Below are 15,515 nucleotides of genomic sequence, written 5' to 3'. Positions count from 1 at the left end.
GTCCCCAAAGATGGTTAGGAATATATATTGGGTTTGAATCGCCCTTCATTATTTTCTACCTTGAAACATTAACGGGAGATTTATTTAGTACTCGATTTGCAAATTGTCGATTCGATGAAACGTTTTCCACAAAATTAGGGGGAAAAACGGGTGAAACATGAGAAATTTGTGAAAAAATCCATCATAATCCCATCTTGATCCACATGCCTATATTTTTGAAAAAAAAGGAGAAAAAGATTATTCATTTGCAGAAAATAGCAAATCAAATGCCAGACACATTTACGGATCTGAAAAGGATAACAAAATCATATATCCCTGCAAAGAATATTCCAATCCATATTGACATCCCTGTTGGACAATCTTCTAGTGTCATAGCTAATGAGTCAAAAGCACGCCTAAAGCATCGCAGATCATTGGGTTCTAAGGATCGAAATCCTAGAAAAAAGAAAAATAAATGATGAAGATGACACTACGAAAGAATCTCATAAAGAAACCCATGATTTAACCAATCTTGAGATTCATGAGGAAATCACTGAGCCTGAGACTCAAGAAAATAAGGAACTATCATTAAACCCAATCAATATTGAGATGAATTTGAATCGATTGGATATAGTGGTGAAGTATGTCTTTGCATATAATGTTTCATCTAGCATTATGTAAGATAGTGAGTATCTTGAACCTCAATCTATTGGAGAATGTCGACAAAGACGTGATTGGTTAAAATGGCAAGAAGCAATCCAATCTGAGTTGGATTCACTTGCGAAACGTGAAGTTTTTGAGCATGTAGTCCAAAGACCTAATGGTGTTAAGCCTATTGACTATTAATGGGTCTTTGTACATAAGAAAAATGAGATACAAAGATATAAGGCACGCCTTGTTTCACAAGGATTTTCACAAAGGCCCGGTGTCGATTATGAAGAGACATATTCACCTGTTATGGATGAAATAACATTTCGTTATTTTATTAGTTTTGCTGTCCATGAAAAGCTTGACATGCATTTAATGGATGTAGTTACCACCTACCGTTATGGCTCACTTGATAATGATATATACATGAAAATTCCCAAAGGATTTAAAATGCCCGATGCACATAATTCTAAGTCCCGGAAATTATTTTCAATCAAATTGCAAAGATCTTTGTATGGTCTAAAGCAATCAAGACGAATGTGGTATAACCGTCTTAGTGAGTATTTATTAAAAGAAGGTTATATAAATGATGCCGTTTGTCCATGTATTTTTATAAAGAAAACAATGTCAGAATTTGTTATACTTGCTGTATATGTTGATGACATAAACCTTATTGGAACTCCTATAGAACTCCAAAAGGCAATTAATTATTTAAAAAAGGAATTCTAGATGAAAGATCTCGGAAAGACAAACTTATGCCTCGGTTTGCAAATTGAACATTTGGCAAATGGAATTTTTGTTCATCAATCTGCCTACATAGAAAAGGTATTGAAACGGTTTTACATGGATGGAGCACATCCATTAAGAACTCTGATGGTTGTTCGATCACATGATGTGAATACGGACCTGTTCCGACCTCAAGAAAAGAATGACGAGCTTCTTGGTCTTAAAGTACCATATCTTAGTGCAATTGATGCACTAATGTATCTTGCTAACATTACAAGGCCTGACATAACTTTTTGAGTTAATGTTGGAATGGAACCAAACACATATTGCAGTATCTAAAAAGGACTACCGATATGGGCTTATTTTATGACAATAATTGCAGTCTCGATCTTGTTAGTTATGCCGATGCTGGGTATTTTTCTAACCCACAAGGCTCGATCTCAAATAGACTATGTGTTTACATATGGAGGCACTGCCATATCTTGGTGATCGACCAAGCAATCAATCATGGCTACTTCATCTAATCATGCTGAGATAATTGCTATTCCTGAAGCAAGTCGAGAATGTGTATGGTTGAGGTCTATAATACATCTTATTCGAGACAAATGTTGTTTGAAGTATGACAAACTACCCACGATTTTGTGTGAAGACAATGCGGCATGCATAGCCTAATTTAAGGGAGGATTCATAAAAGGAGATAGGACAAAGCACATTTCACCAAAGTTATTTTTCACAGATGATCTTCAAAAGAATGGTGATATCAATTGCAACAGATTCATTCAAGTGATAATATGGCTGATTTGTTCACCAAATCTCTACCGACATCAACCTTCAAGAAGCTAGCATACAAGATTGGGATGCGAAGGCTCAAAGATGTGAATTGATGCTCTCATCAGGGGGAATGAATACGAGTTGTACTCTTTTTCCCTTACAAGGTTGTGTCCCACTGAGTTTTCCTTACAAGGTTTTTAATGAGGCAACCAAAAGGCGTATTTCTAAACATGTGTACTCTTTTTCCTTCTCTAGAATTTTTGTCCACTGGGTTTTATTTTAGTTTAGGTTTTAACGAGGTACATTATCTATTGAATAGACATTCAAGGAGGAGTGTTTTAAATAGAATTGTATTTAAGGTGAATGTCTATATTTTAGAGAGATTCTAGGGTTTGCTACTTTGTGGCTAAGTCACCTTTTCCCTATAAATAGAAGAGTTCTATTCCATTGTAATTCATCCAAATTAATCAATAAGAATTCTCTCTCTCTCTCTCTCTCTCTCTCTCTCTCTCTCTCTCTCTCTCTCTCTCTCTCTCTCTCTTTGCAATATTCTTCTTTATTATTTCATTACAACGTTACAGTTTTCGATTCATTTCTTGATGGGAGTGTGGAAGAAAAGTTTACATTCGTACCACTATAACGAGAGTACCAATTTTTGTAGAGACCCCAGCTTTCCTCCGTAGAATGTCATGATTGCACCTAGTATCTAAGACTAGGTAAGCCTAACACTTACTGAATTAAATGACAGAATTTACCAAAACAACTATTAAACATAACCGTATATCTCTATATAAAGCAAACAAACCCAACTCGATCCAATATCCCAAAACCGGTAGTACAAGTCATAAGCTTTTCTAGGAGTAACTAGAAATAACGAGTACATCACTGTCCCGGGACAATAGTAGACAGCGGGAACAAAATATAACAGAAGGTGACTTCGGGGCCTGCGAACGTCGAGCAGGTATACCTTGAAGTCTCCAGCCGCGCATGCATAAATCTCAACCCAACTCGATCAAAAGTACCTGGATCTGCACAAAAATATGCAGAGGCGTAGCATGAGTATACCACAGCGGTACCTAGTAAGTATCAAGCCTAACCTCAATAGAGTAGTGACGAGGTGAGGTCAAAACACCTACCAGACATGTAAACCTGTGCAGAATATAACATAAAGCTAACAAGGAAAAGGACATTAATGTAAGACCAACAACTGAAGGATCACAAATTTACCATCAATAGTGAAAATAATAGGAGCACGAATGACAACAAGATATAACTAGGTAATAAAGCAACAACATAGTTAGGATACAGATAAAATATGAATGAATTCAAGAAAGGGGAACCGATGACAACTCAATCAATGAAATCCTTCCTAATGCACAAGTTACAACAAGAACTACCCGAGGTACCACTCCTCGTAAATCTCAAATCATAAGTCACAACTTCCAAATCTTACAAGTATGGCACCTCGTGCCTACATTTTTCCAAATCACTTCCGCACGACAAAGTCCACGTGCTATCATGTACATCGTATCTGTGTCAATTGCTAAATAAAATATTCGAGAGATTTATTTATATACGATCAAGAAAATTAACAATCTTGAATAAAGTAGGGAATCAAATGAGAAAATGAGCTTATTTTAGAAATCATTTGGGTAAAGAAAATAGCATTTTCAAAAAAAATGAAGCATTGGATAAGTTACCTAATTAAATATAGAATTTGTTAAAATAAAACATACGATTTTTAAGTAAAGTAAAAACATCATATAGGGTAAGGAGTTTAATTTGAGAAATCAATTAAAGTAAAAATGACAACTATTAAGAATAGTAAAGTACCGAATAAAACGATGAGTTCTAACTTAAGAGTCACGTAAGGTAAGCATGTTCAAATTTGTTTTACTTAAAACCGTTATGTTAGTAACAACTCAACATGGCATAAGATAATGACTCTGCACAATAAATTTATCTTGAAAATTTAATTCCCCAAGTAATCACAGAAGCACAGATTGACACATTGAAGTAATACAACAGTTCACGTAGGATGCATGACTTACAAAAGACATAATAACAACAACAAGTACAACACACAAAATTCATTGCGGCGCTCAACCCGATCCCACCGTATCATCATTTATCAATATCATAATCCTCCCTTATTCCACCATAATATCATTATCAATATCAAGCATTCTCATATACAATCCATTGATGCGCGCAACCCGATCGCACCGTATTATCATTTATGAATATCATAATTATCCCTTATTTCATCATATCATCATTTATCAATATCAATTATTACGTGCACAAACCGTTGCGGCGCACAATCCTATCCACAAACAATTTAAATTAACAACAATAATCCAATAACTCAATTTACAAGAATTTCTACAATCAAAGGGTATGAGTACACGGCAATAAAGGAACCACGTAATAATCAAAGGAATGCAACAAATATTACAAAAAAACAGGACAAGTGAAGCACGTGACAACTAAGGTGTGCAAGTACAACAGTTAAGGCAAGTAGCATATAAGCATAGAGACATGGAAGGGACTCAACAATCAAGTGGTAACTAGACAATAAGGAATAAAATAACTTCAACTAAAGCATATAAGGGCAAAATAACAAGTAAGAGGTAGAACAAGTGCTAACAACATCAAATAGAGCATGTAAGAGTAGATTAACAATGAGAGATATAACATGTAATGACAATTCAAATAAAGGCATGGAAATAATCTAGATAACCTAAATCGGTCAGATACCACATATAGCCTGTATATCCACTCGTCACCTTGCGTACACGACTTTCACATAGCACAAATAGTACAATCAACCCGAATCCTAAGGGGTAGTTTCCCCCACACAAAGTTAGACAAGACACTTATTCAAAGAAGCCAAATTAATACTGTAAAAATGACCCTCTCGTGTGAAACACCCTTCCGACGGCTCAAATCTAGCCAAAATAACTTAATATCATAAATAAAAACTATAGGAAACAATTCTGAATGATAAAGCTCGAAACCTGGGCTCGTACCTCGAAACCCGAAAAAATCCATAAAATCCAAATACCCATTCCGATAAAAGTCTGACCATACCAAAATTTTGCAATTCCGACATCAAATCGGCCTTCAAATTCTCATTTTATATTTTTGAATGTTTATACAAAAATTCGCATTTTCTCCCATTCAAATCATTAATTGAATATTCAAAACAAAGATGAAATCATGAAATATAATCAAATCCGGATAAATAACACTTACCACAAACCAACACGTGAAAATCTCCTACAAAATCGCCCAAATCCGAGCTCTCTAACTCAAAAAGTGATAAAATATCAAAAGCCCTCGAAATAGTTTACTTATATTCTACCTAGAGATTTACTTATCGCGGTCGCGGAACATCACTCGCGATCGCGGAGACAAAATTGATAATAGCTGACCAAACCTTCTTCGTGTACGCGTAAAAGAGGTCGCGAACAAGATACACAGCCACCAGCTCACTCTGAGAACACGGTTGCACCCACACGATCGCGTACAACAAAGGCTTGATGCCCCTTCCATCTTCTCTTATACACGATCTCGTAACTCAGAGCGCGAACACGACAACATAACTTCCTCAACCTTCGCGAATGCGGTCGCCTCTTCGCGACCGAGAAGAACAAAGTACTTGAGACCACCATAACACTATGTGAACACGGAGGAAAAGGCGCGGACGTGATGAAGAACACCAGGTGACAGAAATCAGCAGTCTAAAAATAGAAGGATATGGCCCGTAGCCCATCCGGAACACACTCGAGGCCCCTGGGACCCCGTCGAAATATACCAACACGTTCCAAAACATAACGCAAACCTGCTCGAGGATTCAAATCACATCAAAAAAATATCAAAACTACGAATTGCACCTCAAATTGAACTTAATAAACTTTCAACTTTTACAACTAGCGCCCGATCATATCAAATTAACCCAGAATGATGTTAAATTTTGCATGCAAGTTCCAAATGACATAACAGAGCTATACCAACTCCCGGAATCAAAATCTGAACCCGATATCAACAAAGTCAACTCCTGGTCAAACCTCTCAACCTTCCAAACCTTCAACTTTCCAACTTTCTCCAAAATGCATCAAATCAACCTACGGACATCCCAATATAAATCCGGACATACGCCTAAGTCCAAAATCACCATACGAATCTATTGGAATTATCCAAACACCATTCCGAAGTCATCTCCACAAAAATTAAACTCAGGTCAACTCTTATCGCTTAAGCTCCTAAAGCAAGAATCATCCTTCCAAATCAATCCCGAATCTTCCAAAAATCGAACTCGACCACACACGCAAGTCATAATAAATGATACGAAGCTGCTCGAGACCTTAAGCTACCGAACGGGACGCTAATTCTCAAAATGACTGGTCGGGACATTACATTCTCCCCCTCTTAAACAAACGTTCATCCTTGAACGTGCCAAGAATAGTTTCGAAGTCATCAAATCACTGCATGAACCCACCATACATATACTCGCGGGTAATCCCATGTCACCCCAACCCACATAGGCCTGACAACACCATCTCAACTAAAACTTATTCCTTCCACCCACACTAATAAGCCTTAGAACCAAGTTTTTCATCATCCGAATCTTCCCAATGACCCGATTCCCGCATAAACACACTGTATCAACCTCAACCAACTATCATAGCTCATGCATACGCCCATAAGGTCTGACCACCCGATGTAATACATCGCCCATAACATCTCTGACCACCATAGCTGCCCGTAATCAAATCCAGCACCAGCAATTACCTCATACTAGCTAGAACCCTGTTCCAAACCCTCACAATGCTGACAACGATGCAAGAAACATGAATGTCCCATAACCATTTACCCAAATCAACAAGTCACATCTCATGCCACCCGGGCACACACCTCACAAGCTAAAATCCAATAAGCACAACGCGAATATGACTGAATATGCAAAAAGAAACACATGAGAGAACTACCAAACAAGCCCGACAGGCATAATTCCCTATCAGTATCATAATACGAATCAACTCCATAAGGGAGAATCAAAACATATGAACTAGTCACAAGGATCCCATCCTAATATAACTCCACCACAACATGCAACCCAGTTCAAACATATCAAACCACATAAAAATATGAGGATCCCATCTGTAGCTCTGAATCACAAGTAGAATATACATCATAACAACCGAAACCTTCCACTAATTCAATTCCGCGAAACAAAATCACAACACGTAATGATCTCCCCGTACCGGTAGAGCATCTAAATCACTAATCGTAACCAAACCATCGAGAAATCACATCAAAACCTAGCGTAATGAGTAACAGAAAGTCACCTCTAGTCTCATGGCTCTCAATAGTGAACAAAACAAATCGATAGTCATGGGCTACCACTATAGAATCTTCCAACAGGGGTAAACACATAAGAAGAGTATAAAATCACTAACTCACCCATATGAAGCACGATAGGAGGACTCACCCCGATAAGCAGGACCGAATCAAAATTAGAATGATATTCGTCTATAACAAATCAAACCCATACCTGTGATGACACTATCTGGTGAAGCGGTCTCAGCCCTACCATGGAAAGCATATCAATGGGCCGGGCCTCCCCCTCTAGGGCACCCTCTACCCATCTGTCCACCACCCCTAGCTGGTTGCGAAGGTGGGGTAGTAACTGGAATGAGGCCCATAGCCTGAGTGCTCTAATGAAATCTTTCTCACCCTAGTCTAGGACGCTATCTCATGATGTGCCTGATATCACCACACTTATAACAACCTCTCTGCGGTCATGGCTGTTCATGCAGAGTTGTGCCGGATAACAGGAATAGCCGATGTAGGAACCCCGTACTGATGGTACACTAAAAGATGACTGCCCTATATGAGTACCCTATAGATGACTGCCCCATACTAACTGGAGCACCACGAGTAGTCTGAAGTACGGACTAGACTGGCCGACTGCCCGAGCCTCCGCCATAATGGGCCATAGCTGAAGAGTAGAATCTACTAAATTCCTCCAGAACCTCGAGACATCTTGGACTCCTTGTCCCCCCTCTCCTCACCCCGAATACGCTCGAATCTCCACAATCTGCTGAAATAGAGTATCGGTCTCTAACTCCCGAGCGATGCTGAATCTAAGGTCTTAACTGAGCCTCTCAATAAATCTGCGGGCTCGCTCTCTGACTGTAGGAACCATAATAGGTTCATGACGGGATAATTTACTGAACCTGATGTTGTACTCTGACACCGTCATGGTGCCCTAATGCAACTGCTAGAAATCTGTGCGCCACACATCCCGGAGGGTCTGGGGAACAAAGCCCCTCAAAAACATCTTTGAAAAAGAGCCCAAGTGGGTGGTGTTACATCGGTTGGTTTACCCTCCTCATAAACCTGTCACCACTGATATGCTGAAATATAGTAAAAGCAACTTTGCTCACCTCCACAATGCCCATGGTGCAAGCACCCCATAATACTGCAACCGAGATATCCACTCTGAAGAGACCTTCTGTGAGTTTGAAGTTGTTTCTCTAACCTCTCTGATACTGAAGTGTAGAATTATTAGTGACGCAGAAATTTCGTAAGTCCCAGCATTATCCCATGCAAATCTCATATCTTAATCATATACAGATTCTGGGGAACCCTTCAACACCACATATACATCGCAGGCCAAAACAGATATGACACATGACCCTGCAATCTGATCGTCGATAGTGGACTCTTCCCCACTTGGCGCGAAACCATAGGACATAATATCCCATAATCCACAATACCAACCTTCATAGCTCGTGCAACACCAATCATGAGATACCTCAAATCATCTACTAAGCACATGTCCATCCTCGTGACAGTCAAACTCGATTCTTCTAGTTCCTTGAATGATAATATGTACCTTTCACTAAGTAGAAATCACGTACGAACCATATATTCTCTAATACCACCCTCTATCCTCAAATCATCATCCACCTTAGACCCTACCACGATCGCGACAATTAGGCAACCAATTAAATCCTCCAAGCTCGTACTTATCAACCAGATGCCAGAACTCGCTGCACCCTAACGTGAACAGCTGACTGGTCTCTCAATACATCCGTATCCTCAGTTTGGATGACATATTGAGACAATGTTTGAGCATCCCTAGCACCTTCGTAGCTCATCTACAGCATCACGAATCGTTGGCACATAGCTTGTCATGCCCCAACCTTGGGGAGCGTGACCGGTGCTCAACAGAGTTACTTCGGTCGAGCAAGCTTGCACAGTTCCGTCTACCCAATTCGCCCACACCTAAAGTGATGAATACATTTCATTAATAAATCAATGAGACTCATATGAACAATACCAATTCATTTCCATTAGTTACGTCACTAACAAGTCTTCAAAATAGTACGTTGTACAATCATAGTTAAAGTGAAACAGATGATATCATTACAACATTTTTAGTTTAACTTTCCCAAAAAACAGATACAACCCACACTATGTCTACGGAGCCTCTAACAGGAAGAGAAGAGTGCTATGACGGTGGCGGCAACAAGGCCCCGGCTATACCTCAAAATGCTATGTACAAAGGATAGAAGATACAGGACACTGAATTGAAGTGAGGCTCACCAAACCAGCTGAGGAGAGGGTGTGCTGCTATCATTGATCAATACCACCTGCTATGGAACCACCTGCATCTATTAAAGATGCAGCTCCCCCGGCAAAAGGGACGTTAGTATATATGGAATAGTACTAGTATGTAAAACTAAGCACCCTCTCAATAGAACAAGCAACAGTAAACGGAGATTAAACATGATATCAATAAGAAATTCAAACGGTATCAAAGTGTCACATTAAGGGAGATGTAAATTTCAACTAGGTTTCGGTAAGTTGGGAGATCTTTAGCACCAATATACCACCGTGTTTTAGCACGGAGTCTGATATCAGACCGACCGGCTAAGCTGTCTTGCCCCGAGACATTCACTCACAATACTACCATGTGCGCAACATGGCGTCCGATCTCAGCCCGATCGGCTAAGCCGTCTCACCACAATGCCGTATGGGTAGATATTACATCACATCTAGCTAGCAATAATCTCATCCCATTTAAGGGGAAAACATCTCAACACACCAATCTCATCCCATATAAGGGGAAACATTCTCATCACATTAACACGGGGATTTACCCCTCAATCACTCCTACACCGGCACGTGTAGTTTCGGGGTTAGGTTGTTCCGACCTACCCTTCCTCGGTGGCTAATCGATACTCCTAAAGCATTTGTTATTAAAAAGTATTTACCACTCAATTCATATTCTGTTACATATCATTCATTTTATTAACATCATTGGCCATAACGCAATATCATTCTTGGCACATTGGTCGTACTTCATAATTCAGCTCATTATTCCATTTTCAATCGTTATCATGAATAATCAACAACAAGGCCTTTCAACATTAAGGCTTTAATCACATACTTGAGAAAATTAGGGTCTTAGGCACATATGACTTCTTACACAATTGACATGGTAGCTTTCATAAGAATTCACACTTTCAAATTATAACATAGTAACACACACAACCCATACTTAAACCACATCCTCAAATATTAACTTAACATAACAAGAATCTTTGGAATACATATTTAACATATAATTATTTTGACACAAGGCTTATTTGACAGAAATTCAATTTATAAAGGGCATCACGAAACTTACAAGGACATTGCGGGGTTCAATTCTAAGAGAAGAGTTTAGCCAACATACCTCACTTGAACTTCTTTAAACTCTAAAATATTTCGGAAATCATAGCAACTTCAATCTATAGTAGAAATGTAACAAATTTAGCCAAAATTGGGAAGATATTCATGGTTCTAGCTCCTTTGAGCATTTTATTAAATACTAGGTGTGCATTAAGGTTTCAAGGCCCTTTTATGGAGGATCCCATCATCCCACAACCCATTCTTTACCATTTTGGCTCAACAATCCTACATCCCTACATCCCTTGATAATACATGCATGCAAAATAAATAACTCCCATACCCAAAAGTTATCTTATCAATTACCCATTCCTAGTTAAATTTTAAAATTGAGGTTTAGGGTGTAGAATTTTTACCTCTAGGATGAAGATGTGAATTCCTTGATAATTTTCCAAGATTTGAGTAAGAATTGAGGAACAATTGGTTGAGGAACTCTCTCCCTCTCTAGAGCACTTTCTTTCTCTCAAAATATAAGGTTTTTTCTCAAAAAATGGTACATATCGTCTATTTAACGAAGTAGGGTCGGGTTATAAAATCCAAAGAAATAAAGCTCCGGAACAGGATCTGCGGTCGTATATGCGACCGCATAATGCATCTGCGGTCCGCGAAATGGACCGCATAATTTCCCTCCGGAACCGGGCAAAACTGACTCAGTCTACGGTCATTATGTGGCCCGCAGACCTGTTCTGTGGTCGCATAATGCATCACAGAACTAGTCTGCGGTCGCATAATCAAGGAACTAAATGAAAGAATTTAACCAAAACAACTATTAAACGACCTCAACTTTCCTCCATAGGATGTCGTGATGGAACCTAGTATCTAAGACTAGGTAAGCCTAATACCTACTGAATTAAATGAAAGAATTTAACCAAAACAACTATTAAACATAACCGGATATCTCTATATAAAGCCAACAAACCCAACACAATATAATATCTCAAAAGTGGTAGTACAAGTCATAAGTTTTTCTAGGAGTAACTACAAATAACGAGTACATCACTGTCCCGGGACAATAGTAGACAATGGGGAACAAAATATAACAGAAGGTAACTTCGGGGCCTGCGAACGTCAAGCAGGTATACCTTGAAGTCTCCAGCCGTGCATGCATAAGTCTCAACCCAACTCGATCAAAAGTACCTGGATCTTTACAAAAATGTGCAGAAGCGTAGCATGAGTACACCACAGCGGTACCCAGTAAGTATCAAGCCTAACCTCGGTAGAGTAGTGACGAGGCCAGGTCAAGACACCTACCAGACATGTAAACCTGTGCAGGACATAACATAAAGCTAACAAGGGAAAGGACGTCAATGTAAGACAAACAACAGAAAGATCACAAATTTACCATAAACAGTGAAAATAATAGGAGCACGAATGGCAACAAGAAATAACCAGGTAATAAAGCAACAACATAGTTAGGATGCAAATGACATATGAATGAATTCAAGTAAAGGGAATCGATGACAACTCAATCAATCAAATCGTTCCTAATACACAAGTTACAACAAGAACTACCCAAGGTACCACTCCTCGTAAATCTCATATCATAAGTCACAACTTCCAAATCTTACAAGTATGGTACCTCGTGCCAACATTTTTTCAAATCACTTCCGCACGGCAAAGTCCAAGTGCTATCATGTACATCGTATCCGTGCCAATTGCTAAATAAAATGTTCGAGATATTTATTTATATACGATAAAGTATATTAACAATCTTGAACAAAGTAGGCAATCAAATGAGAAAATAAGTTTATTATAGAAATTATTTGGGTAAAGAAAATAGCATTTTCAAATAAAACGAAGCATTGGATAAGTTACCGAATTAAATATAGAATTAGTTAAAATAAAATATAATAACATTTTTAAGTAAAGTAAAAATATCAGATAGGGTAAGGAGTTTAATTTGAGAAATCAATTAAAGTAAAAATGACAACTATTAAGAAGAGTAAAGTACCGAATGAAACGACGAGTTCCAACTTACGAGTCATGTAAGGTTAGCATGTTAAAAATTCTTTTACATAAAATCGTTATGTTACTAACAACTCGACAGGGTATAAGATAATGACTCGGCGCAGTAAATTCATCTAGAAATTTAATTCCCCAAGTAATCACGGAAGCACAGATTGACACATCGAAGTAATACAACAGTTCACGTAGGATGCATGACTCATACAAGACATAACAACAACAACAACAAGTACAACACACACAATCTGTTACGGCGCGCAACCCGATCCCGCCGTATCATCATTTATCAATATTATAATTCTCTCTTATTTCACCATAATATCATTAATCAATATCAAGCATTCACGTATATAATCCGTTGTGACGCGCAACCCAATCCCACCGTATCATCATTTATCAATATCATAATCCTCCCTTATTTTACCATATCATCATTTATCAAAATCGATTTTTATGTACACAATTCGTTGCGGTGCGCAACCCGATCCCACCGTATCATCATTTATCAATATCATAATCCTCCCTTATTTTACTTGTTGCAGCGCGCAACCCGATCCACAAATAATTTAAATTAATAACAACAATCCAATAACTTAATTTACACGAATTTCTACAATCAAAAGGCATGAGTACACGACGATAAAGGAACCACGTAATAATCAAAGGAATGCAACAAATATTACAAAAATAACACGACAAGTGAAGCACGTGACAACTAAGGTGTGCAAGTACAACAGTTAAGGCAAGTAGGGAATAAGCACGGAGTCATGGAAGGGACTCAACAATTACGAGGTAACAAGACAATAAGGAAGGAAATACCTTCAACTAAAGCATATAAGGGCAAAATAACAAGTAAGAGGTAGCACACGTACTAACAACGTCAAATAGAGCATGTAAGAGTATATTAACAATGAGAGATATAACATGTCATGACAATTCAATTAAAGGCATGGAAAGAATCTAGATAACCTAAACCGGTCAAATACCACACATAGCCCGTGTATCCACTCGGCACCTTACGTACATAGCTTTCACATAACACAAATAGCACAATCAACTTGAATCCTAAGGGGTAGTTCCCCCTCCCCCCTCCCCCACAAAGTTAGACAAGATACTTACCTCAAAGAAGCCAAATCAATACTCTTAAATGACCATCTCATGTGAAACACCCTTCGGACGGCTCAAATCTAGCCAAAATAACTTAATATCATAAATAAAAACTATAAAAAATAATTCTGGATAATAAAGCTTCGATCTTTAAAGAAAACTAAAAAGTTAACCCTGGGCCCGCACCTCGGTACCCGACAAAATTTACAAAATCCGAATATCCATTCCGATACGAGCCCGACCATACTAAATTTATCCAATTCCGACATCAAATCGACCTTCAAATCCTCATTTTATATTTTTGAAAGTTTATACAAAAATTCTCATTTTCTCTCATTCAAATCACTAATTTAATGTTAAAAACAAAGATGGAATCACAAAATATAATCAAATCCGGATAAAGAACACTTACCAAAAACCAACACGTGAAAATCCCTTCCAAAATCGCCCAAATCCGAGTTCTCTAACTCAAATAGTGATAAAATATCAAAAGCCCTCGAAATAGAGTACTTATATTCTGCCTGGTGATTTACTCATCGCAATTACGGAACATCACTCGTGATCGCGGAGACAAAAATAATAACAGCTGACCAAACCTTCTTCGTGAACGCGTAAAAGAGGTCGTAAATGCTATACATAGCCTCTAGCTCACTACGCGAATGCAGTTGCACCCACGCGATCGCGTACAACAAAGGCTTGATGCCCCATAATTCCAGCTTCGCTTATACGCGATCGCGTAGCTCAAAGCGCGAACAAGATATCATAAGTTCCTCAAACTTTGCGAACGCGATTTCCTCTTTGCGATCTCGAACTTTACCTAAGACCAGCATAACACTACGCGAACATGGAAGAAAAGGCGCGAATGTGATAAAGAACACCAGGTGACAGAAATCAGCAGTCCGAAAATAGAAGAAAATGGCCCGTAGCCCATCTAGAACACACCCGAGGCCCCCGGGACCCCGTCGAAACATACCAACACGTTCCATAACATAACGCTGACCTATTCGAGGCCTCAAATCACATCAAAACTATGAATCGCACCTCAAATCGTATTTAATGAACTTTCAATTTTTACAACTCATGCTGAATCATATCAAATCAGCATGTAATGACGTCAAATTTTGCATGTAAGTTCCAAATAACACAACGGAGCTATACCAACTCCCGGAATCGAAATTCGAACCCGATATTAACAAAGTCAACTTTTCAACTTTCACCAAAATGCATCAAATCAACCTACAGACTTTCAAATCCAAATATAGACATACACCTCCAAAATGACCATACGAAGCTATTGGAATCATCAAAACACCATTCCGAATTCGTTTCCACAAAAGTCAAACTTCGGTCAACTCTTATCTCTTAAGCTCCTAAAGCAAGAATCATCCTTCCAAATCAATCCTGAATCCTCCGAAAATCGAACTCGACCACATACACAAGTCTTAATACATGATACGAAACTTCTCAAAACCTTAAGCCAACGAACGGGACGCTAATTCTCAAAACGACCAGTCGGGTCGTTACAGTTTTATTCTTGGAAGAAAATATTAAACAATCTAAGATTATTTTTA

The sequence above is a fragment of the Nicotiana tomentosiformis genome, chromosome 2 (genome assembly GCF_000390325.3).
Source record: "Nicotiana tomentosiformis chromosome 2, ASM39032v3, whole genome shotgun sequence".
NCBI lineage: Eukaryota > Viridiplantae > Streptophyta > Magnoliopsida > Solanales > Solanaceae > Nicotiana > Nicotiana tomentosiformis.
The sequence above is the reverse complement of the archived record's forward strand: the minus strand, read 5'-3'. Positions refer to the sequence as shown.